The sequence below is a fragment of the Panthera tigris genome, chromosome C1, assembly GCF_018350195.1.
Source record: "Panthera tigris isolate Pti1 chromosome C1, P.tigris_Pti1_mat1.1, whole genome shotgun sequence".
In the NCBI taxonomy this organism is placed as follows: domain Eukaryota; kingdom Metazoa; phylum Chordata; class Mammalia; order Carnivora; family Felidae; genus Panthera; species Panthera tigris.
In genome coordinates, this window is record NC_056667.1 from 111,426,972 (window position 1) to 111,451,683 (window position 24,712).

The window sequence follows — 24,712 nt, forward strand, 5'->3', positions numbered from 1 at the left end:
TTACACTTAATGGTGAAAAGTTGAAAGCATTTCACACAAGATCAGAAAAAATACGAGGATGTCCACTCTCATGACTTTTATTTGACATAGTACTGGAGGTCCAAGCCACAGCATTCAGACAAATAAAATAATTCATCCAGATTTCTAAAAAAGAAGTAAAACTGTCACCATTTTCAGAAGACATGATACTATGATTAAAAAAACAAACAAACATGATATTATGATTTAAAAAAAAAGCATAAACACTCTACCAAAAACTATCAGTACTAACAAATGAATTCAGTAAATTTGTAGGGTACAAAATTAATACACAGAAATCTGTTGCATTTCTATACACCAATAAAAAATGAAAAGAAAGAGGGGCACCTGGGTGGCTCAGTAGGTAAAAGCTGCCGACTTCGGCTCAGGTCATGATCTCACGGTCCGTGAGTTCGAGCCCCACGTCGGACTCTGTGCTGACAGCTCAGAGCCTGGAGTCTGTTTCGGATTCTGTGTCTCCCTCTCTCTGACCCTCCCCCGTTCATGCTCTGTCTCTCTCTGTCTCAAAAATAAATAAACGTTAAAAAAAATGAGAAGAAAGAGAAATCAATGCATCTGTTTGATTTTTAACAGTTTTTTTTTTTTAATAATATGTCTTGGTTTAATCTTCTTTGGATTAAACCTGATTGGGGATTTTTGTGCTTTATGCAATTGAATGTCCACATCTTTCTCAAGAGCTGGGAAATTTTCAGTCATTAATTTATAAATAAGCTTCCTGCTCCTTTCTCTCTCTCTCCTTCTAGTATGTTCATGATGTGTATATTGTTTTGCTTGATAATGTCTTATAAGTCCTGTAAGCTTTCATCACTTCTTTTTTTGTCTTTAAGTGGATACCCTCAAATGACTGAGTTCACTGTTCCTCTGATTGAACAGTTTGCTTTTGGAACTCTCTGTTGCACTTTTTATTCAGTCATATTCTTCAACTCCAAAATTTCTGTTTGGTTACTTCTTAATTTTTTTCTGTTTTTTGCCTCTTTGTTGAACTTCTCATTTTATTCTTGTATTGTTTTCCTGATTTTGTTAAGTTGTTAACTGCAATCTCTTGTCCTTTGAAGTTCTTTAGAATAATTATTTTGAATTCTTTGTTAGGTATATTTTGTATCTCTATATATTGGGGTTGGTTGCTGAAATTTTATCGTGTTCCTTTGCTGGTGATGTTTTCCCAATTCTTTGTGATCTCTGTGGCTTTGTGTATGTGTCTATGATTTTAAAGACAGTCCAGATTTTATTTACTTATTTTGATAAAGGAAAGAATTTTACCGGCAGTGGGGAGATGCTAGAGTGTGTCATGACCTTGGACCTATTGGTCTGGGGAGCCAAGTGCAGGTGGTGGAGGATTCCAGACCAGTGAGGAATAGTGTCTCATTAGGTCAGGCAGCTGGTATCTATGACCTCAACAATGGATGATCTGTGGTGGAAAGAGCTGCGGGGGGTCTTTGGTGGCTGCAAGAGATTCTGGGGTCCTCAGCTGTCCCTCTAAGTCCAACAAGGTAGGTGTGGTGGTGTCCAGAACTGTAGCATGCATATGTGCACTTGAAAGGGCTGGCTGCAGGGTTTTTTTTTTTTTTTTTTTTTTTTTATTGTGGTGGCAGCGGCTGCTTGCAGGCACATAATACTGTGGCAGGGGTCTGGACTAGTTGCTGGGGTCAACTGCAGGCACATGGACAGCTATTTTAGTCTGGGTTGTCAGCCTTCAGTTGCATGGCTATGGGGACTAGTCACAGTCATGTCATGGCAATGGGGACTGGTAATGGGAATCAGGTTGGGGATGGGTGCTTGAGCAGCTAAGTGGGCCTGGGCTTTTGGCCATGTACTCATGCAGCTGCAGTCTCTACTCACAGGTACAAGCATGGTAGTGGAGGTCTATCGGAGTCAGGACAGCAGATGGCTACAGAGGTTAGCTGTGAAAGTGTACATGCCAGTGGAAGGTCATGATAAGAGTTGAGGCAAGCTGGGTTCAGATGACAGCTATAGTATCTTGCTATGGATATCCAAAGGGCCAGTGGCAGGAGTTGGGGCTAGATAGGCTCATAAGCAGCTCCAGTGACCTTTGCTGTAAAAATGCACATGTATGGCTGTAGGGGCTAGCTGTGAGTATGTACATGGCATTGGAGGTCAGCGACAGAAGTGAGGGCTGCTGGCATGTTAAGTGCACAGCTATAGAAGCTAACTTTGGGCATGTACAGTAGTGCCCATCAGTAACAGAGCTGGGCTGGCCCTGGGATCTGAGCAGTGGTGGGTGCGTAAGCTGTTGATGTGCCCTTTTTTGGTTGTTGGGACAACCACAAGCACACACCAAGTGGTCAGGGTCAGACATAGAGCATTGTGCTGTCATTATACACACACGCAGGACTTTAGGCTGGAGCTTGCTAGTAATGTGGATCCTGGGGCCCAACAAATCCATAGCAGTGCTGGCTGAAGTGTCTCCAGTGTGGGAGGGTGGGAGTCAAGAGGATTCAGGCAGATGGAATCCGACAGTGCCATATACCATGGGGCCCTCAGTGGTAAACCACACAGGGTCTGTAGCAGCTAGCCATGATGGATGTTGGTCTCCTCAGTGGATTTTGCTAGGGTCCTCTGTGGAGCAGTCTCCTGGGGTTCATGATGGGCTCAGTGATGTTATCTATTGGGCTTTTCAGTGTCTGAAAAGGTTGTTGAAGTCCCTAGTAATGAGGGCTACTAGGATCTTCTACAGTACAAGCCACTGGGAACTGTGGTTGCTTCTTCCACAAAGTTAGGACTGGTAAGTTCTGAATTTCTTCCTTGTTTCTATCCATTTCTAGACCTCTCAGCTCTGCTGGGCTCTGGGTGGAGTCAAACTGAAGCAGGTCCTTTCCCAAAAGGCTGGGGAAGTCAGTCATTCTTCTCTCTTCTTCCAGGTGACTGAAACTCTCTCAGGCTGAGAAGTTCCCTCTTGGCTCTGAGCAGTGTCGATTTAGGGAATGGGAGGATTTAGGCAAAATAAAACTGTTCTCCTGCCCTTATTGCGCTGTTATTTTGTTTTTATATTCCAGTGTGTCATGATGCTTCTTAAGTGGACTCTGAGCTATTTTTGCTCAGATAGCAGTCCAATTGCTCTTTGTAGTAGGGGTGAAGGTTGAGGTCTCCTACTTTGCCATCTTGATGATGTCACTCTGTTCTTCATCATTTCTCAGAAGTCAGATGTAGATCTTATCTTTGTTCTTCTACATATAGGGTGTTTTTTCCCTCTGGCTTCTTTCAGGATTTTTTCTTTATCTTTGATTTCTGTAGTGAAAGTGGTATGCCTAAGTGTAATTTTTCAACATATTCTACTTGGGGTTTTCTGAACTTCTTGGATCTGTGGTTTTGTGTCTGACATTACTTTGGGAAAATTATCAGTAATTAATGTTTCAAATTTTTCTTCTGTTTCTTTCTCTCTTCTCTTTCTGGCATTCCTATTATGTATATGCTATATCTTTTTGTTGTTGTCCCACACTCTTCAGATATTTTTTTCCCTTTTCCTTTTTCTTTTCTTTATTTTCTTTTATCTTTTATCTTTTTTTCTTTTCTTTTCTTTTCCTCTCTTTTCTCTTTCTTTCTTTCTTTCTTTCTTTCTTTCTTTCTTTCTTTTTTTGTCTTTGTTCTCTTTGCTCTTTGGTTTTATTAAAAAAAAAAATTGGGAATGCAAATGGGTTCAGCCATTCTGGAAAACAGCATGGAGTTTCCTCAGAAAATTAAAAATAGAACTACTTGGGGTGCCTGGGTGGCTCAGTTGGTTGGGTGTCTGACTTTGGATCAGGCCATGATCTCATGGTTTGTGGGTTTGAGCCTCATGTCTGGTTCTGTGCTGACAGCTCAGAGCCTGGAGCCTGCTTCAGATTCTGTGTCTCCCTCTCTCTCTACCCCTCTCCTGCTCATGCTCTGTGTCTCTCTCTTCAAATAAATAAACATTAAATAAACATTTTTTTTAAATAGAACTACCCTATGACCCAGAAATTGCACTACTAGGTATTTATCCAAGTGAGGGCTGCTCACTTGGTGTGCTGTTTCGAAGGGGTATATGCACCCCAATGTTTATAGCAGCTCTATCTACAATAACCAAAGTATGGAAAGAGCCCAAATGTCCATCGACAAATGAATGGATAAAGAAGAAGTGGTATATATATATGTATATGTACACACAAGAAGTGGTATACACACATACACACACACACACACACACACACACACACACAATGGAATATTACTTAGCAATCAAAAATAACAAAATCTTGCCATTTGCAACTACATGGATAGAACTAGAGGGTATTAAGCTAAGTGAAATTAGTTGGTCAGAGAAAGACAACTATCATATGACTTCACTCATATGAGGACTTTAAGATACAAAACAGATGAACATAAGGAAAGGGAAGAAAAAATAATATAAAAACAAAGAAAGGGACAAAAGATAAGAGACTCTTAAATACAGAGAACTGAGGGTTGCTAGAAGGGTGGTGGGTGGGGAGATGGGCTAAATGGTTAAGAGACATTGGAGAGGACACTTGTTGGGATGAATCACTGGAATCTATTCTTGAAATCATTATACTACTATATGCTAACTAACTTGGATGTAAATTAAAAACTAATTAATTAACAATAAAAACATAAAAAATTTAATGTTTTATTTATTTTTTAAAGCACACAAGTAGGGGAAGGGCAGAGAAAGAGGGAGACAGAAGATCCAAAGTGGGCTCTGTGCTGATAGCAGCATCAGCTGTAGGGCTCAAACTCATGAACTGTGAGATCATGACCCGAGCTGAAGTTGCATGCTCAACCAACTGAACCCACCCAGGGTTCATAGAGTTCAACCACCCAGGAAACCCTTTGCTCTTTGGTTTTAGAGGTTTCTACTGGTGTATCTTCCAGTTAAAATATTCTGTACTGAGTCATATTTACTTTACTAATAAGCCCACCAAAAGCATTCTTCATTTCTTGTGTGGTGTTTTTGATCTCTAGCATTTTTTTTCACTTCTTTGTTAGGATTTCCTAACAAAGCTCAACTTGCATTTCTCATCTGTTCTGGCATGCTGTCTACTTTATCCATTACAGTTCTCAGCATATTAATTATAATTATTTTAAGTGCCTAGTCTGATCATTTCAACAGTTTAGAATTCTTTTTTCTAATGTTTTGTCTCTTCAAATTGTATTTTTTTTTCCCTTTTGGTATGGTTTGCCATTTTTTCCCTGATACATGTACATGCTGTGCTGGGTAAAAGAACTCTATAAATAGTCTTTTACTAATGGTGTGGTGAGGTGTGCCTGAGGGGAAATGTTCTATTGGCTATGATTAGGTCTTAGTCTTTTAGTGAGTCTATAATTCACAGAGTTTCTCAGTTTTTTTTTTTTTTTGTCCTTCTTTATTGGGACAGGATGGCTAGGGTGGACTGGAATTCGGTGTTTCCCTTTTCCAGGTCTGTTAGGCTCTAGCTAACCAATTTCCCTTGAGTGCGGGCCTCACTGAGAACAGAGTTCTTTGAAAAAAAATTTTTTTAATGTTTATTATTTATTTTTGAGAGAGAGAGACAGAGTGTGATCAGAGGAGGAGCAGAGGGAGAGAGGGAGACACAGAATCCCAATCAGCTCCAGGCTCCAAGCTATCAGCCCAGAGCCCAATGTGGGCTCACGAACCGCAAGATCATGATCTGAGCTGAAGTTGGAAACTTAACCGACCAAGCCACCCAGGTGCCTCTAGAACAGAGTTCTTTGGCTTGCCTTTTCCCCTCCCTCTGCTGGGAGGACAAAAATATATTTCTATAGTATTTACTATAGGAACCTAGTTGAGATGCTGGACTGAAGTCTCACAATATTGTGGGGATCCCTTTATGTTTGGGTCCCCCTGGAGTTTTTTTAACTCTCAATCTTGTCCACATCTTGGTCTCTAGCAATTTGCCAATTATAGCTTCATTTTTTCCAATCCAGGCACAAGTTCCCAAGTGGTTTCCACTTGTGGGTAAGCCTTGGCTCCTTGTGTTCACCTGTCTGTCTCTCCAGTCTTGGGGACAGCAGTTCTCTTCTGTGTCTTCCCTTCCCTTGCAGATTCAATAAATGCATTGATTTTGCAGTTAGTTCAGCTTTTTGTTTGTTAGAATGATGTGGTGAGCTCCAAGTTTCTTGCATGCATAACCTTGTGCTTAGAGATTTAAAAACCAACATGATAATAAAGAGAAACAACATAGAAGATATCTGGAAATAAAAAAAAAATAATACAATGTTTTTCTGAAATCCAAATGACAAATTATAGGGAAAAAGTATATTAAATGCTGCAAATAAGAATGCCAGTGAATTCGGAGACATAAGAATGCATTTTATGAAAAATGTAACATAGAATGGAAAAATAATAAAAAACAGATATTGGTAGAACAGACCAAAAAAAAAAAAACTTAAGAAAATGGAATACTTCAATAACACAATAAATCAACCCAATGTACTTGACGTTTATAGAACCTAACACAAAAAACACAGAAAGAAACCTTTTCAAGTGAATATGGGAAATTCACCAAGATGGATGAGGCACAAAAGAAGTCAAACAAATTTAAAATAATCGAAGTCACACAAAATAAGCATTCTGATTACAGGAAAAATTAAAAGATAAATGAATAACAGAAACGCATCTAGAAAATCCTCCAGTAGGTGGGCATTAAACGATGCAATCCTAAGTAATTCAAGACTGAAAGAAAAAACACATGGAGAATTAGCAAATATTATGAACTGAATGAAAATAAAAACAAAGCATATCCATACTGGTAGGATGCAGGTAAAGTAGGGTGTAGAGAGAAATGTATAGTTCTAAATGATTATATTAAAAGAGGTAAATATGATGGGCATCGAGGAGGGCACCTGTTGGGATGAGCACTGGGTGTTGTATGGAAACCAATTTGACAATAAATTATATTTCATAAAATAAGGTAAATCTGGGATCAATGAGTAAAATTTCAGTCTCAAAGAACTAGAAAAAGAAAAACACATAAGCCAAATGTGGGTAGAAGTAATTAGATGCTAAAGATAAGAGAAGAAATCGATGGAACTGAAAATGGACAAAGTCCATACCAAGTCTAGTTTTAAAAAGATCAATAAAAATGATGAGCCTTTAGCTACATTCATGAGGGAAAGGAGAGAGACAAATCTTTATTAACATCAGGAATAAAAGAGGAATCATCATATCACATGGTACAAACATTAAAGGACAATAAGAGGATCTTGTAAACAATTAAATTTCAGTAAGTATTATAACAATGCAATAGGAAAGTGTTATGAAAGGCAAAATTATGAAAATTAGCCCAGGAAGAAATAGAATATATGAGCAGTACAGCATATATTAAAAAATTGATTTGGTAACTAAAGACCTTTCCACAAAGAATACCCAGTCTCAGATGGTTTGCAGGTCAAGTCTGTCAGACATCTTTAAAAAAAATACCACAGAGAGATTTTAGAAGATAGAGTGGTGGAGCAGGGAAGAAAATTTCCCGAGCAAGGCCTTTTATAGGTCAGTATTACTTTAATGCCAAAAACTAGACAAAGACATTAGAAGATAAATTATAGAAGAGCTATTATACAGACAGATATATTGTATTCCCTAGACTGGGAAGGCAAATGGTTTTAAGACATCAATTACTGTCAAGTTGAACTATGTTTCCAACAGAATGCTAATCATAATCCAGTTTTGTTGTTGTTAAAATTTGACTGCCCTAAAGTAGATACAAAAATCCTTACATATTATATTGGTTTCCTAGGGCTGCCATAAGTCCACAACCAGGGTTACTTAAAACCACACAAATTTATGCTCTTCAGTTCTAGGGGTTGGAATTCTGAGATCAAGGTGTTTGAAGCTCCATGTCTCTTCTGGGACTCTTGGTAGAAGACTGCCATGCCTCTTCAGAGCTTCTGGTGGTGGCCAACAATCCTTAGTGTCTGGCCTTATAGCCGTTATCAGTCTCTGCCTCTTTCATCACATAGTCATTTTCACATCATCATCCCTCTGTGGCCAAATCTCCCCTTTTTATAAGAAAACCAGGGGCACCTGGGTGGCTTAGTTGGTTAAGCGTCTAACTTCAGTTCGGGTCATGATCTCACAGTCTGTGAGTTCCAGCTCTGTGCTGACAGCTCAGAACCTGGAGCCTGCTTTGGATTCTGTGTCTCCCTCTCTCTTTGCCCCTTCCCTGTTCATGCTCTGTTTCTCTCTGTCTCAAAAATAAATAAAAACATTAAAAAAAAAAAAGAACACCAATCAAATTGGATTAGGACCTGCCCTAGTGACCTCAAAATAGCTTAATCATCTGTGAAGATCCTATTTCCAAATAAAGACAAATTCATAGGAGCTGGAGGGTAGGACTTCACATATTTATTAGCGACAAATAATTAGAAATGAAGTTAGCAAAATCAAAATAGTTCACAAGAGCATGAGAAACATAAATATGTAGGAATAACTGTAAAAAAAGATAAGAGCCAAGCACTGAAGAATATTTTTAAAACACTGTAGAAGACCTAAGCTTGTGGAAAGATATATCATGTTAATAATTTGAAAGATTCAAAATTGTAATTGTGTCAGTTTTTTCCTGAATTGATCTGAGGTTTCAACACAATCCTAATCAAAATCTACATAGTTGATGTAGTTAACTATTTTGTTATGGTTAACTAGTTGATTCTAAAATATATGTGAAAGTCCAAAGGATCTAGAGTAGCCAAACAATTTGAGTGAAAAATATTAGAAGAGTAATCCTGACATATTTTATGGCTTACTACAAATGTCTAGTAATCAAGACAGTGTAGAATTTACATAAGAATTGACACAGATAAATGCCATTGGATGTTTATCATTGACATAGATAAATGGAACAAAAATCAAGAGCATAGAGATATATAGGCACACATATGTAGTTTAACAAAGTGCCAACATTTCAATAAGAGTTAATGGACTTTTCAAACAATTGACATCCATATGTAAAAAATTAAAAGAAACAGTGAGGTTTGATCTTTTCCATATCCTATCCACAATAATTAGCTTGAAATGGGTTCTAGATCTAAATGTAAAAGAGCTATAAATATATTTTTGAAATCATACAGGAAACTCTTTGAACTTGAAGAAATGAGAAATTTCCTTAGACAGGAGCACTAAAATGTGGATCATAAAGTATTAAATGGAACTTCACCAAAATTTAGATCATTTGATTTTCAACATAACTCAACTAGATGCTACTTACAAAAATCTAATTTCAAATTCAATGACATAAGTAGATTGAATATAAGAGGATGGAAAATAATATGTCATGTAAACAGTAATCTAAGAAAAGCAGGGGTGATATATTAATATCTGGAGAAGTGTACTTCAGAGCAAAGAGAATTACTAGATACAAAGAGGAACATTACATAATGATGAAAAGAGTGGGGTGCCTGGTGGCTCAATTAAGCATCTTACTTTTGATTTCAGCTCAGATCATGATCTCACAGTTCCTGGGATCAAGCTCCATGTTAGCCTTTGTGCTGACAGTGTGGAACCTGCTTGGGATGCTCTCTCTCTCTCTCTCTCTCTGGCTCCTCTCTGCTGTCTCTCTCTCTCCCTCTCACAAAATAAATAAACTTAAAAAATTAAAGGATGAGTTATCCAGGAAGATATAACAATTTTAACTATATACATACACACCAAACAACAGAGTTTCAAAATCTATAAAGCAAAAACTAAAAAAGCTGAAACAAGAAATCCACATTTATGGTTGAGAACTTCAACCTCCTGCCTCCCATCCTCACTACCTGCTGTCCCAGGAACTAATACAACTGCAAGGCAGAAAATCAACAAGGATATAGATGAGTTCTACAATACAGTCAACCAACAGGATCTAATTTACATATATTAACACTGGTCTCAATCACAATAGACCCTACTGTGTTTTCAAGTTCCATGGAATAGTTAGAGGTAGACTGTATCTTGAGCCACAGAACTAACCACATCTAACACTGTACTAGAACATCTACTCACTACAAGTAGGTAAGAGAAATGAATAAAAGGCACAGATTAAAAAGGAATAAAATTTTCGACTTACAGATGACAAAATCGTCATAAAATATTTTTAAGATTCACTAGTACAAATAAGTGAATTTAGTAAGATCATAGGATACAAGCTCAACATGCAAAATCGATCAGATTTCTAATAACAAATGTGGGAAATGAAATCAGTAACACAATACTATTTATAGTTCCTGTAAAGGAAAGGAAATATCTAGACATACATTAAAAGAAATGTAAAAGATCTTTATTTTGCAAAATACAAAGTGTGATAAGGGAAATGAAAGATCTACATACAGGAGATGTACCACATTCTCAAACCAGAAGTCTCCATGGTAAGGATATCAGCATAATAAAGGTATCAGTTCTCTCCAAATGGATCTTCATTGTTTAGCACTATTTCTATTGAAATCCCAACAAGTTTTTGTTGACAAACACAGAGAAATTTATTCTAACACTTATTTGGGAATGTATAGTCTACAGACCAGATAAAACAGTCTGAGAAGGAAAATTCAAGTGGGAGAACTTACTTTCTCCCACACTGTAGCTTATAGAGTTTAGCAAAGTGTAGTATTGGCAGAAGGATAAACAATGACACATAAATAGTGTGAATAAAAAAATTAATATTTTCTCTTCTGAAGATACAGTTAAGAAAAAAATACATGGCCCAGAATTGGAGAAAATATTCTTTTTTTGTTTTTTTTTTTAAATGTTAATTTATTTTTGAGAGATAGATAGAGCATGAGCAGAGGAAGGGCAGAGAGAGAGGGAGACACAGAATCTGAAGCAGGCTCCAGGTTCTGAGCTGTCAACACAGAGCACGATGCAGAGCTTGAACCCACGAACTGTGAGATCATGACCTGAGCCAATGTCAGATGCTTAACCAACTGAGCCACCAGGAGCTCTGATAAAATATTCTTAATGCATATATCTGCCAAATATTTGTATACAGAGATCTTTCATCATGCAATAATGAGGAAACTAGGCAATTAGAATCATCATCAAAAGACGTGGACAGTTTTTGCAGAAAGGAAAATATATGAATATTCAATATACTCCTAAAAAGTCAGCCACCATGATTGGTCATCAGGCAGATGCAAATTAAAACTGCACTAGGATACCACTACACACACTCCAGAATAGCTAAAACTAAAAAGTTTGAAAAGAGTAAATGTTGTCAAACTTACAGAGCAACTGACTCTCTTACATTCCTAATAGATAGTAAGATGATGCAATCACTATCTAAATCCAAACTGGATTCTTATAATAATTGTTTTTAATACCCTCTATTTAAATCATTTAGTTTTGTTAATGTTTATTTATTTTTGAGGCAGAGAGCAGGAGAAGGGCAGAGAGAGGGGTCAGAGGATCTGAGCCTGGCTCTGTGCTGTTAGCACAGAATGTGGGGCTCCAACTCATGAACCACATGTGAGATCATGACCTGAGTCAAAATCCAAAGCTTAACTACGCAGGTGCCCCAAATCATTGTTTTACTTGTTTTTCCTTTTCCTCTCCATTGGTATATAAAGTTAAATCATTGTTTACCACTTCCTAATATGGAGAAATTATGTAACACATCCAATTCAGTTTCCTCATCTGCTTCTATGGGTTTACTAATTACACTTATCTCAAGATATTGACTTAAAAACCAAACGGGGGATGCCTGGGTGGCTCAGTCGGTTAAGTGTCTTCCTTGGCCTCAGATCATGATCTCATTGTTCATGAGTTCAAGTCCCTTGTTTGACTCTGTGCTGACAGTGCGGAGCCTGGAGCCAGCTTCGGATTGTGTCTCCTTCTCTCTCTGCCCTTCCTCTGCTCATGCTGTCTCTCTCTCATTCTCTTTCAGTCTCTCTCAAAAAATAAATAATAAACATTAAAAACATTTAAAAACCAAGTGAAATTATGAACATAAAATATTTACTAATGAGTATTATATAAAGCACTCAATAAATCCTAAATTTTATTAGTATTGTTACATTGAGAATAGCTATATTTCTTAAGTAAATCTTTTGTGACTGTCCTTGTGCCACGTTAATATTCTTCTTAGGGCCTCACCCAAGTTGTCTCTCAGCATTTATTTGTGTGCTGATATGCTGAATTTCGCAGTCGCTGCTTGGGAAGTGAGTTGCCTGCAGTCAGACACCACCCCTGCTTTGCCTACTGTTGCACAGCCAGCCTTGCCAGTGGTAGATGCCCATTGACCCTTTGTGATTACCTGACAATTGCAGTGGCACAGAGCAAAGCATCCTCCTATTTCTTCTCTGGGCAACTTCAATTTTTAGTCTCTCTTATGCTTACTCTCATTCTTACTGTGGAATCAAAGACCTAGTCCCTCAGAAAGGAATTTTAGGTTATTTATTTATTTTTTATTATTAACAAAACCCACTTATTTATTTATTTATTTATTTATTTACAGCAAGCCGTGGAGGGGCAGAGAGAGAGGGAGAGAGAAATCCCAAGTGGGCTCTGCACTGTCGGTGCAGAGACTGACATGGGGCTCGAACCCACGAACCGTGTGATCATGATCTGAGTTGAAACCAAGCGTTGGACACTTAACTGAGCCACCCAGGTGACCCCTGAATTTTAGGTTTTGATGAACATAGCTGCATGGATTTCTGGTGAACACAGAAACATTTTCCCATAGTCTGTTGAGGGAGCCTGAGGCAGGTTGAGGGGCAAGATACAGGCTGGCACTCCCCACCCCCACTCTCCCCTCAATGCTGATGGAATATGTGTGATATTCCTCAAACACTCCTGGCCTACCCAAGAACAAAGGAAAGGGGTTTAAGTGCTTGCCATAATAATGTGGGAAACTAAGGCAAATGAAAAGTTAAATTCCCTTACTGCCTACATCCCATTGACAAGTCCTTGAGACCAGCAGAGTAACCTCCCTCTAGGAGTTTAGCTGCCTCAATGATGACACTTTGCTAGGGGCAGAAGAGAACCGTAGCAACATTGTCCTAATCTCAAGGATCCTGTAAATCTAATTCCTTTATCTCAACTGCCCCAGGATATATGCTGGCAATCATGCTCCAAGCTTATGTCACCCCCCCCCCCCCATATGTATCTGAAGGGTCTCATGGCTGAGATTTTATTAAATGCTAATAAATGGTGTTTCCCTAGCAACAGCAGGCCCCTCAAGGTCCTGGAAACCTTGCTTCCAAAATTCCTTAGAGACTTACTCTTTCCCTCACCCCCTCTCAACCGGAGGGTGTATAATAAGTTACCCATCGGGACCCCAGGGAATCTCTTCCTGCCCATAGGTCCTGTCCCCATGCTTTAATGAAATCACCTTTTTGCACTAAAGACATCTTCAAGAATTCTTTGGTGGCCATCGGCTCTGGACGCCATGAATCCCCCATCACCCCAAAACTTCATTGTTGAGTGTAAGTTGGGTATCCAGAAGGTCGTGGTCATAGAAGGCACACGGGGGCAACATGGCACACCAGGGGAGTTTGGGACTTCTTATATTTTACAGAACCTCCTGCAGGTGGCTGGTTTGTTCCTCCCCCTTTACTGCTCTGGGGATTCACTATTGTCTGCTTCACAGACACCCATTTTTTAAAAATAAAACCTCTCTTAATCACACATTTCTTTGAGTTGTTCATAGTGCTTACCCCTAAAAGAAATTATAAGTGTCACACATGGAGGTTCTTACAGCATTGAGTCTTTCTCCATAACCCCTCCTTTTCTTTTATTGGTGAAAAACTCTCGGAAAAGTTATAAATGTTGCCTCATATCATACAGCTAAACAGAGACAGAGCAGAACAAACATCCAGATATCTGAACTTACAATATAAAAAACTTCTGATAGAGTGAACTTTAACTGACATGGAAAGTATTCTTTTTGGCTCTGAACGTGCCCCAACTCCCCAGCCCTTTTTTAAATATCTAAACTGTGGAAGTTTTATACGGAGACAGGTCCAAGTTCAATATTTTTGTCTTCCAACATTCACGCTGGCCACAAGGCTAAGCGTAGGGCTATTTATACAGATGTTATGCGCCTAGCAATGCCCACTCAGTATTGATGAATGCATAAAAGAACGATGGCCTCATTTTGCTTATATTGGCAAATACACTTTGGGGGGCTCTTTGGTTTGCGTTTGAAGTTCAGACATCTACAAAAGCGTCTTGTAGTGTTTAGAGGCTACAAAAGCATCTGACAAATGTTTGTGTTTAACGGACTTTTATTTAGTTGAATTTTGTCTCTCTTTCAAAAGGAACAGGGGTAGTTGCACGCATACATGCGTGCCTAATAAACCATTCTTTTATCTTCCTCTGAATTCATTACACCCACCTGGCCATAGCCTTGGCCCTCACAGGAGCCAATGTGATTGTAGGGAATTAGCTTTTATTACGCTTGGACCAAACACACCATGTTTGAAAGGGTAATTGAAGTCTGTGGAGAGCACACGGAGCATTTTTCCCCTCCCCTCCAGAGATTGTACAATAAAATGGATTTTCATTCTGCACAATAACCAGGGATTGCAGGCCGGGCAGCCTCTATCCCCGTTGTCTTCCGTCCTGGTGTCCAAAGGGCCAAATCTCCTGAGAGAACAATAAGACCCTCAGGAAGATGCAGGCTGGCAAGAGTGACAATGGAATTAAAGAGATCTGTAATTCCGGGGTGGGCGGGGAGGGGAGAACTTCAAAATCAACAGTGATTTTATTTAAATAAACCGAATTTCCCTAACAAGCTGTTTTTCAATTTCAGCAGCACCCGAAATTTTATCTTCTTAACTCCATCCGAGGTATTGCATTCTGCCACTCGAATGAAATATTAGCAATAGAAGCACCATTCTAGTTAGTCTCCATTCAACCCCAAACTTTAATAGAAATAACCTGTCGGCTTTGATTGAGTGTGATATCACTATAGGAGCCTTGAATTTAAACTGGAGGGATAAAGAAAATCGCATAGTGTGTGAAGCCAGTTTGACTAAAATGGAAATTTTACTTCAGTCCCATCTGGCTGTCAAAAGGCCACTTCTAATACTTTCACAAAGCAATTTACCTTCGCAGCAAAAAATAAAAAATAGAAACCGAAAATGCAAAAATCCAAACTAAGCCAAACTTACATCTTTGTGAAATTTCACCTCGGGTTCTGTGTTGTCTCTCCAGGGGCTGGGATCGAGCACAAGGTACCAAGTTTTCCTATCAGGCTCACCTCCCACTTGTTATGAGTACATTCAGTTTCATTGGCTTTTACATCTTTTAAAAAGAAGACAAAAACATCCCAAAATAGAAACTCCTAAATAATCTGTCAAATACTTGAATTAAAGTGCATCCCACATTTGCTTCAAACTTTTGAGAGAAGGCAACATGGGGTGTGCAAAGTTGGCAAAGGGCAAGCATCCCTGGGGGGCCTGTGCACAACATCTCAGATCGGCTGGTGGTCCTAAGGGGCACTTTCACATCCAAGGCTGGAAATTTCACCACATAATCTTTGGGAAAAATTTGCCACAATTGACTTGCTAAAGGAGAATGCCATGTCAGTGGCGGTCGCATATGAATACATGTGAGTGTTGGGAGCTCTGGTGTATAAACTGTTGGGGCCTAAGAGTCAAAATGGGGAGAATGGGGGGATTCTGGTGGTACCACAAAGATTTTTTTTTAACGTTTTATTTATTTTTGAGACAGAGACAGAGCATGAATGGGGGAGGGTCAGAGAGAGGGAGACACAGAATCTGAAACAGGCTCCAGGCTCTGAGCTGTCAGCCCAGAGCCCAACGCGGGGCTCGAACTCACGGACCATGAGATCATAACCTGAGCTGAAGTCGGCCGCTTAACCGACTGAGCCACCCAGGCGCCCCGAGATTTTTTTAATTAAAAAATTTTTAAACATTTGTTCCATTGTCTTACTGAATGCTCTTTGATACTGTCTTCCAGCATCTATTAAATATCTATGCAAGAAAATAAGGGAGAATGTAGATGTGATGTTAGAGACATGTTTCAGAAAGAGGCTCTGTTTGCCTTTAAAAGTAAAATGTTTTCTTGGGGCACCTGGGTGGCTCTGTTTGTTGAATGACAGGCTGCAGCTCAGGTCATGATGTTGATAAGGAAAAATCTGTTATAAGATGGCCAACAGGACTGAGAGGGAAATTCCAGTCCTGGACCGAAGACTCCCCTTCTGGGTTCTTGTTCCTACCCTGTTTGCACATCAAATTCCTACTAATGTGGAATGTGGAAGTAACAGACTATAAATTGTTCCCTCTGCTTACACTCTGGGCTCAGACCTCTGGAGAGTGATCTCCTCTGAGCCCGCCGATGTAAAATAAACCTCCTGCCTTCCAAGACCACCGAGTGCTGCTTAGTTCTTCTGCTGGGTCATCCAGACCAGGTTCCATAACAATCTCACGGTTTGTGAGTCCGAGCCCCATGTCAGGCTTTGCGCTGATAGCGAGGAGCCTTCTTTGGATTCTCTGTCTCCCTCTCTCTGCCCCTCCCCCACTAGCTCTCTCTCTCTCTCTCTCTCTCTCTCTCCCAAAAATACATAAGCATTAAAAAAATGACAATAAATAAATAAAATTAAAAGTTTGCCTAGAGTAAGCAGAGAATCAGAGAAAACAAATCTCCTTGTCTGGGAGGGGAAGGGCAAGGTCATGAATGCTATCTGGGCAATTCCTTTGAAGACTTATAATTGATCAATGCAAGAAATCATGTGCTATATCTATACTTGATCACCCCTGAGTGATCAGACAGACATCCCCCACCTCACACACACACACATAAACACAGACACACACACAAAACATAAAACACAAAAACAACCTAGAATATCTTTACCTATTCTTTTTTTTAAATATGAAATTTATTGTCAGATTGGTTTCCATACAACACCCAGTGCTCATCCCAAAAGGTGCCCTCCTCAATACCCATCACCCACCCTCCCTTCCCTCCCACCCCCCCATCAGCCCTCAGTTTGTTCTCAGTTTTTAAGAGTCTCTTATGCTTTGGCTCTCTTCCTCTCTAACCTCTTTTTTTTTCTTCCCCTCCCCCATGGTCTTCTGTTAAGTTTCTCAGGATCCACATAAGAGTGAAAACATATGGTATCTGTCTTTCTTTACATCTTCTTAACCTGCAAAGCAAAATATAGATCAGAAGGAACAAAATACATAATCATTGAATTTGTATCTCAAGCCTTCAGGTCTGGACATTATGTCAGCATTTCCTTAGAAAGTGACACATAAATAAAGACAAAAAAAGAACTTAAATGCAGGTGTTGTTCTATATCCATTTTATAGATGAAAAACTGATGCTTGATGCTTAGGGAGGTAAACAACTTGTCCAAGACTGAGCAGTTGATAAGCGATGGGGCTGAAATATAACTCTGACTTTTGTTCCACAGTCCATGCTGTTGGTCTATGGCTGCGCTTCTGGTTCTGGGGACTCTCGTGCCAATAGTATCCCTGCCATTTTCCCATGCAGTGACCTCCAGCAGCAAGAGTTCTGCACAGGATTACAACAAGCCTGTTCTTTCATTTTTCAGGATGTCCTCTGGTCGCTTCTCACTCCCTTGTCAAAAGTTACATGTCCAAGCCTCCATTCTTAAAAGGCTGTGCTCCCTGATTTTTACATTAGCACATCTGAGCTGAAGTACCATTGTCTGGTAACAATATATCATAATCCTATCCTAAATTCACTTTTTAAAAACCTTTTCGTTACACCATTATGTTTTAACTGTTGATTTTTTCCCCCTCCCCTTACTTCCTTAGCTCTTAGGTTAGACTTTACGTTTCTGACTTCTTCTCACACTAATTTTTTTTTTCTGCCAGCACATACTGCTTGGCTGTGTTCACTGCCCCTTCCGTCACTGTGTTAGTTCTGCTCTCTGTGCCCTGCATGTGGCTGTACCCTACACAGAGTACTGCATACATACATTCAGCCGTTTAAAAAGCTATTAGCTCTCCAAAGCAATTCACATGTGTTCTTTCATTTAATTCTTATAGAACCCAGTGCTACGAGAATTACTATTACTTATTTTACATATAAGACTGTGAAGGACTGAAAAGGCTTGAAAAGGCAAATTCACCTGGAAGCTTAAGCTTTAGGGCTCTTCACTTGTACAAGGTCTTGTGAACGCTGGAGGCTTGTGGGAGCTATAGCTTGTTCCAGATAAGGAGGGGAAGCCAGACAACCACCAGGAAGCACTTCTTATGATCATTTCTGGTGTCTCAAGACCAAAAAAAGGGATCAAATCATCCAAAACTTCAGTAATACGTTGTGATTTCCTTACTCATTCTTAATAACCACATTTATATTATATATACATACATATATATACACACATATATATACATACATATACATTTATCTATATAAAAACATTTATATATACACACATATATATATACACATACATACATATATATGTATGTATGTGTATATATATATGTGTGTGTGTATATATATGTGTGTGTGTGTGTGTGTGTGTGTGTATATATATATATATGTTTTTACTTATTTTTGAGAGTGTGTGTGTGTCAGAGTGAGCAGGGGAGGAGGAAAGAGAGAGAGAGAGAGAGTAACAGAGGGTCAGAGGTGGGCTGTGCACTGTTAGCACAGAGCCTGACATGGGGCTCGAACTCACGAACCATGGATCATGGTCTGAGCTGAAGTCAGATACTCAGCGGACTGAGCCACCCAGGTGCCCCAATTTTTATATTTGCTTTCATTTTACTTAAAGATGGCCCACCAAAATGTACACACCTTAAGCCCACAAAACCTGTCTCCAACCCTGAGTTATTGAACTTGCCCCAGACAATGGAAGAGTGGGGACTGGTGTCCTTTCTGCCTATCAGATGCTGGCAATGCCATTGCCTTGAAGGGCTCAGGTGAGCAATGGCCTGAAGTCTTCCCAAGGCCAAAGCAATATCAATGTGTCCCTTTGGATCTCGCAGGGCACTTTTTGAGGCCTTTGGTTTTTACATAACAAATTTGTCTGCTGTGTTGTCCTACCTTTGTTGTGCTATTTCTCCAGATAAACTGGGAGAGGCCCTGGGTCAATGTGCTGTGTTGTGTCCTTTCTGAAGAGTCACCATGGCATGGACTTGGTGGGTAGTAGCTAAGCTTTCTGGAGTATGGAAAGCCTTTCCTGCACTGCCAGGTATCTGCTGTGGACTTCCATTGGTCTCTATTTTTAGATTTGTAAGGACAGTTTATGAATCTAAGGCAATAGGAGAGCCAGAGGACCCCAGGATAGTAGAAAGCAGATTCACAGGTCTGTGTCTCTGTTTTCAGTGCTTTACCTCCAAGCAGAAAACGCTCTCAACTGCCACGATTTATTCATCCATTCGTTTAGCAATTATGTTTTAGGTACTGACCTAGATTCTGGGGACAAAACTGAAAGATTCTCTGCCTGCCCTCAGGGAGTTAAGCAAAGAAATGTTATTTATTATTAGTGATGCCATAATTTCTGCAGAAAATTTAAGTTGTCTGGATTATTTTGTAGTGGTCCATGGACTGAAGCTTATCATAGATAAAAGGGCCATTTGTTTTACTCAGCAATGTACCCTTTAAGGAATAAATTTGTCCCTGAAAATTTGTTTATAGAGTGAAACTTGACTTCCTGTTCTAGTAACTTTCCATATAAGATATGACACCTTCTTGGTGGGAAAAGTCCTTCAAGCTGAAACCCACATGGGTGTGCCATATGAGTGTGATGGCAAGGATGTGTCCAATTGTGTTCACCTGGTTTGTGCTGTCCCAATGGCAATGTGCTTACGTCAGTAACATTTGGAGAACTTTCTCAGTTAAGAATGTGTTTTTTTCAGGAGAACATTTTCCTTTTGTCCTTGACTGCAAGTTTCTTTTGACTCTGACCAGGAATCTATAGCCTTTGTCACTTGCTCTTTATCTGTGTACAATAGAGCTAGGACTACAAAGTTATATTAGTAGCTACCAGGTGTTGTGGCAGTATGGCTAGATAACATTTAGTGGATTGAAAGCGTTTCATTGTTTTTAAATAAGACTTTTCTAATTTGAAAAATGAAATGCCTTTAAAATGTTTGGAACAGTCCCCACTGAGAACTCCCATTTCTATACTGCTTTTGTGGAGAAGGAAAATGCCAAGTCACTTAGCACTTAATTTCTTTTGTTTGTTTATTTATTTAGAGAACCAGTTGGGGAGGGGCTCTGTGCTGGCAGTAGAGAGCCCAATCAATGTAGGGCTTGAACTCAGGAACCATGAGATCATGACCTGAGCTGAAGTCAGCTGCTCAACTGACTGAGCCACCCCAGCGCCCTACTTAGCACTTAATTCTATGTGTTTCCTTCCATCCGCTGGAATAGACAGTAGCTCCCTGGAGGGCAGGCACTATATCTTCCATTTCTTTAGGGTTCCCTGTAAGGTTTGGTTCTATGCTGGATACAGAGTAAATGATTTTTATTGTTCCCTTGCAGCCCCACATTTGACACGAGTTACCACTTCCATTTGCTGACATGGCGGGGTGCGCTGTTCCCACACTTTAGCGTGAGCACGTTGAAGGTTGGGGGGTGGGGCTGTTCTGACTCATCCCTACCACTTCCACACTCAACACCGTGCCAGGTGTTTTGTGGATCGTCAGTGAATGTAGGATGAATGAGTGAATGAATGAATGAATGAATGACTGCTTACCTTGGCCTCTGTAAGTACTATTTTGACATAACTGCTGAAACCAGTACCGGTAAATACACTTTGCTCTGGATTCATGTGTAAGCTGTCTGGCATCCAGCCTTCCTCTCTGCTTGCCTGATCAGCTCTGACTTGTCCTGAAGAATAATCTCAGAATTCACTTCTTCCCTGAAAGTCTTCCTGACTCTGGAATAAATGGTGGGCTTTGCCTCCCTCTTACTTGCACAAACCTTGGTACAAAGTTCTGCTATGTTCGTTCCTTTCCGACACACGACCTGGTGCCTAGGCACTGCACTGGGTGCTTTGGCACTTAGTGAGCTGTGTGGGTGCCCACCAAATCACCATCTCTCTCCCCACACTGGGCCGGTGGAGGAGACCAAGCATGGATATAGGGGGCCCTGTAAAGCACTGCTCCCCACTTTCCACCTTTCCAGGCCATTTTCCTTGAGCCTACAATTTATGAGGCTCCCAGAAGGGGCATTATTATCATCCTACCCATTCTAGCTTTTTCCGAGTAAATAAAAATTAACATATGTTCCCATTTAATATCATGTATGTCTTCAGGTGCAGGAATCGGACTCTTCTGGCTTTAGGATCAAGTGTTTTTAAAATAACATTGAGTTTTGGAAATCCCTGGCTTGTGGCCCCCAGTTGCACAATAATCTCTTGTAATCTCTGCAGACTTCTCGGTGCCCAGCTTCTGCTGTCTCCCCAGAGTTAGGAAGCTCCTTGTTTCTGTCTAGCTGTGTCACAGTTGGTCCCTTGGGTCCTGGAACAACACTGCATGTTTTCTGTGTCCTACACATTTCCTCATGAAAAAAGACTCCTTTGGTGTTTACTAATGGACCTCCATCTCAGATCTCAGGCTTTGTGAATGGGTTGAGCTGGTGAGATAGAGGCCATGGAGTCTCTTCCATGGCTCCATCGGTCTCTCAGGTGCTCACATACTCAAGGCCCCTCTGCTTGAGGCCTCTTTGTTGAATGTAAAATGATGTCTGAAGGTGGAGCCTGCCAGTTCCTTCACTGGGCCAGACTCTCAATCACAGAATCTGCATCTAGGATAAAATTTCTGCAGTGATAATCTATCAGTAATGAATAGGTTAAAATACAACATGGTCAACAATATGGAGTGAGCATTAGACCACAGGCTACTGCTCTAGTTATGGCATTGTGGCAGGTGACTCAGGTTTACCTGCAGAGAGGACAAGACAGCAGTGTGCAATCAGAAAAACACGGGGTTGGGTACATCCCCGGGCCGGGTCCAGCCTCTCCCCTTCCAGCTGTATGAACTTAGGCAAGGATTATAACTCTTTTAGCCTCTGATCTTCTGTCTAAAAATGAGGACAGTCATACACAGCTTCTCATATTGTGAGGATTAGAAGCAATGGACATATAACACCCAGCACATAGAGGATACTCCATTAATACCATGACTCCCTTTCCAGGCATTTATAGGAATTTATAATCTAACAGCTGAGACAAAGCAATACCCTAAATCTTATAAATTCAGATTAAGTATTTAAAAAAAAAAGAGTATAATGTCTTTGCTTTAAAGACTCAACCTAAATAGAAGGCAGACAAGTGTTCTCCCTCATTGATGGAGAGGTTTAATGACTCAACTTACTAGTGAAATCTGAATCAGGAAAGCTTTGTATTTTTTTAGAAAGTTCCTGACATATCTCCTCATTTCAATTTTTTTTATTGTTTATTTTTATTTTTGAGACAGAGAGAGACAGAGCATGAACGGTGGAGGGTCAGAGAGAGAGGGAGACACAGAATCTGAAGCAAGCTCCAGGCTCTGAGCTGTCAGCACAGAGCCCGACGTGGGGCTCGTACTCACAGACCGTGAGATCATCACCTGAGCAGAAGTCGGACGCTTAACCGATTGAGCCACCCAGGTGCTCCCTCTCCTCATTTCAAAAGCAATTAGAAAATTATTCTAAAGAGTTCTAATTAATATCCAGCTCTTCCATACACCCTGTGTGTTATTTTCTGTAAAATATTTAAAGCAGATAGAACCATGTGTTATGGTTCTGTCCAGTTATACCCTGGTTCTCAAAAGGACCTGCCTCGGCACCCTGCCCCCCACACCATATGCTATAATGGCCTGGGTGCTAATTTGTGACTCATGTGGGAAGCGGAAGAGAAGAGTTCTACCTGGATTTGGTAAAATAACTTGGAAGCCCCAGTAGAAGGCATCTGAAAATGCTATTTGCAGAGAGTGAGGACTGAGAAAGATATCCTTTTGTACTTTATGGCACATAATACGATTTTTTTATGTTTTTAGAACCATATAATGACTTTTCTCTCCAAGAAATCCATCACCTGTTTGATCATTTACACTCTGTTTAACGGGAATGAAGAATCCTCTAAATGCTATAAAAATTGCTCAATTTTAGCTGAGTTTCACCTAGAATGATTTATTTTCCTTGTTCTTTTAGCAGACATTTTTGTTTTAAACTGCTGGTCTGCCACACAACTTGTCTTGCACCCACAAAAAGATAAAAAAGGGAAGCTGAGAGATGTCAGCTGTTTCTGGGCTCAGCATCATCAGGTTCAGTGCTAGGATATCCTCAAGATAGGATATGAGTCAGGTCAAGGTTTAAGTTGTGAACATTAACAACAATGAAGGACTACCTTCTTCTTTGAGAGAAAGCTGGGGGTTACTATAATAAGGAAGGGAAAGAGATAGAAGAAGGAAGGAGAGAAAAATAAACTGACATATGCTACGCTGAACGTACAGCTTCTGGGTCAGCTCAGGCAAGACACTTAAGCTATTTCATCTGTATCTGATATAAAAATAAGGGCAATAATTTATTAAAATGTTTTTATGAGTATTAGAAATAATACCCGTAGGTTGCTTACAGAACGGGGAAAAGATAAAGCTTCCTTTAAACTAATCATGACAATGTACATTTCACCAGCACTGAACGATGTCAATAGCCCTCCAATGAGGATCAGAGGGCAGGGTTGTTGAGCTTGTCTATATGGCTAACAGTATCATGTTATGGAACGAATGGGAATTTAAAGCCAAAGAACATCCATCACTTCTTGGGATCTTTGGGAGAAGCAGTCAGCCAGAGGTCCTGAGTCTCTCTAAAACCTCCTATCTGGGCAAGACAAAGATTCAAAACTCTCACCGCTCTCCACCGAAGCAGTTCCCAGGGTTGTTTACAGTGAACAGCCTTGAGGGACAAGTTTATGTCTATTTTGGAGACAAAGAGCAGGTTTACTTACTGCTTGCTGTAAAATCGCAGATTTTCGAGTCCCAACGTTTTTCAACTGTGATACAAACCCACTGCATGAACAGAATCCATCTGAGCCCTTGGTAGAACTTGAGGGTGGTGGTGAGGGGAACCAAAGTAAACTGTGGCGCTTGCTATGCTGTGCATAATTATGTTCTTGGTCTCTGATCCAGGAGTCTTGTGCCTCCTGTCAGGATTCATTAAACAGTAGTAGGCTTACTTACAAGCTAGTAAGTTGGACAAAATCAAATCCCAGACTTCATAATGTCCTAGATCAAATTATTTTATCTCTCAAATTCTTGGTTTGCTCATTTGTAGAATACCCACAATAGTAGTACTCTTAAAGGATTGGTGTGAGCATTTAAATGTTGTTAAATGTTAAGGGCCTGGTCCAGTTCCTAAGCATCTGTTGAGTGGTTGGATCCTATCCAAGACCTCCAAGCTGTGTGGTTGTCGCTGTACCATTACTACAGTGCAATCAGAGCCACACTACCTAACAGAAAATTGATTTCTTCTTTTTTCCAAGTGTCATTTTCACCTTGCCATTGGACACTAAGCAGCTTGAGAACAGGGTGTGCATTGCATGTATATTTTGTAACCCTGATTGTTGCAAAGTACCTAGCACCCAGTGATTGATGGACATTTACCCCTTCCCTTCAGGTAAGGCCTTTAGGTTCCTGCACCTTGTCCCTAACACAGAATTGATAAATAAAACCCATTTTACTCATCTCACTGTTTTTTTTTTCTTGGAGGACGATGACCTCACAATGTCCTTGTAAATTTATGAATGTTTTAAATCATGAAGTCATAAGATAATAATTC

The 24,712-nt window shown here is 40.0% G+C and overlaps 1 long non-coding RNA gene across 2 annotated transcripts in view; it reads left to right on the plus strand.

The window, feature by feature from the left end:
• The window catches only part of LOC122240869, a 54,427-nt gene that overhangs the window by 24,276 nt on the left and 5,439 nt on the right, over nucleotides 1–24,712 (plus strand). Inside the window, exon 1 of one of the 2 annotated variants that reach the window (XR_006220609.1) lies at nucleotides 1,478–1,529. The exons of the other annotated variant lie outside the window; for it this stretch is intronic. This is a non-coding gene — a long non-coding RNA (uncharacterized LOC122240869). Of the gene's footprint in view, nucleotides 1–1,477; nucleotides 1,530–24,712 lie in introns of those variants that run through there. 2 annotated transcript variants of the gene reach the window in all.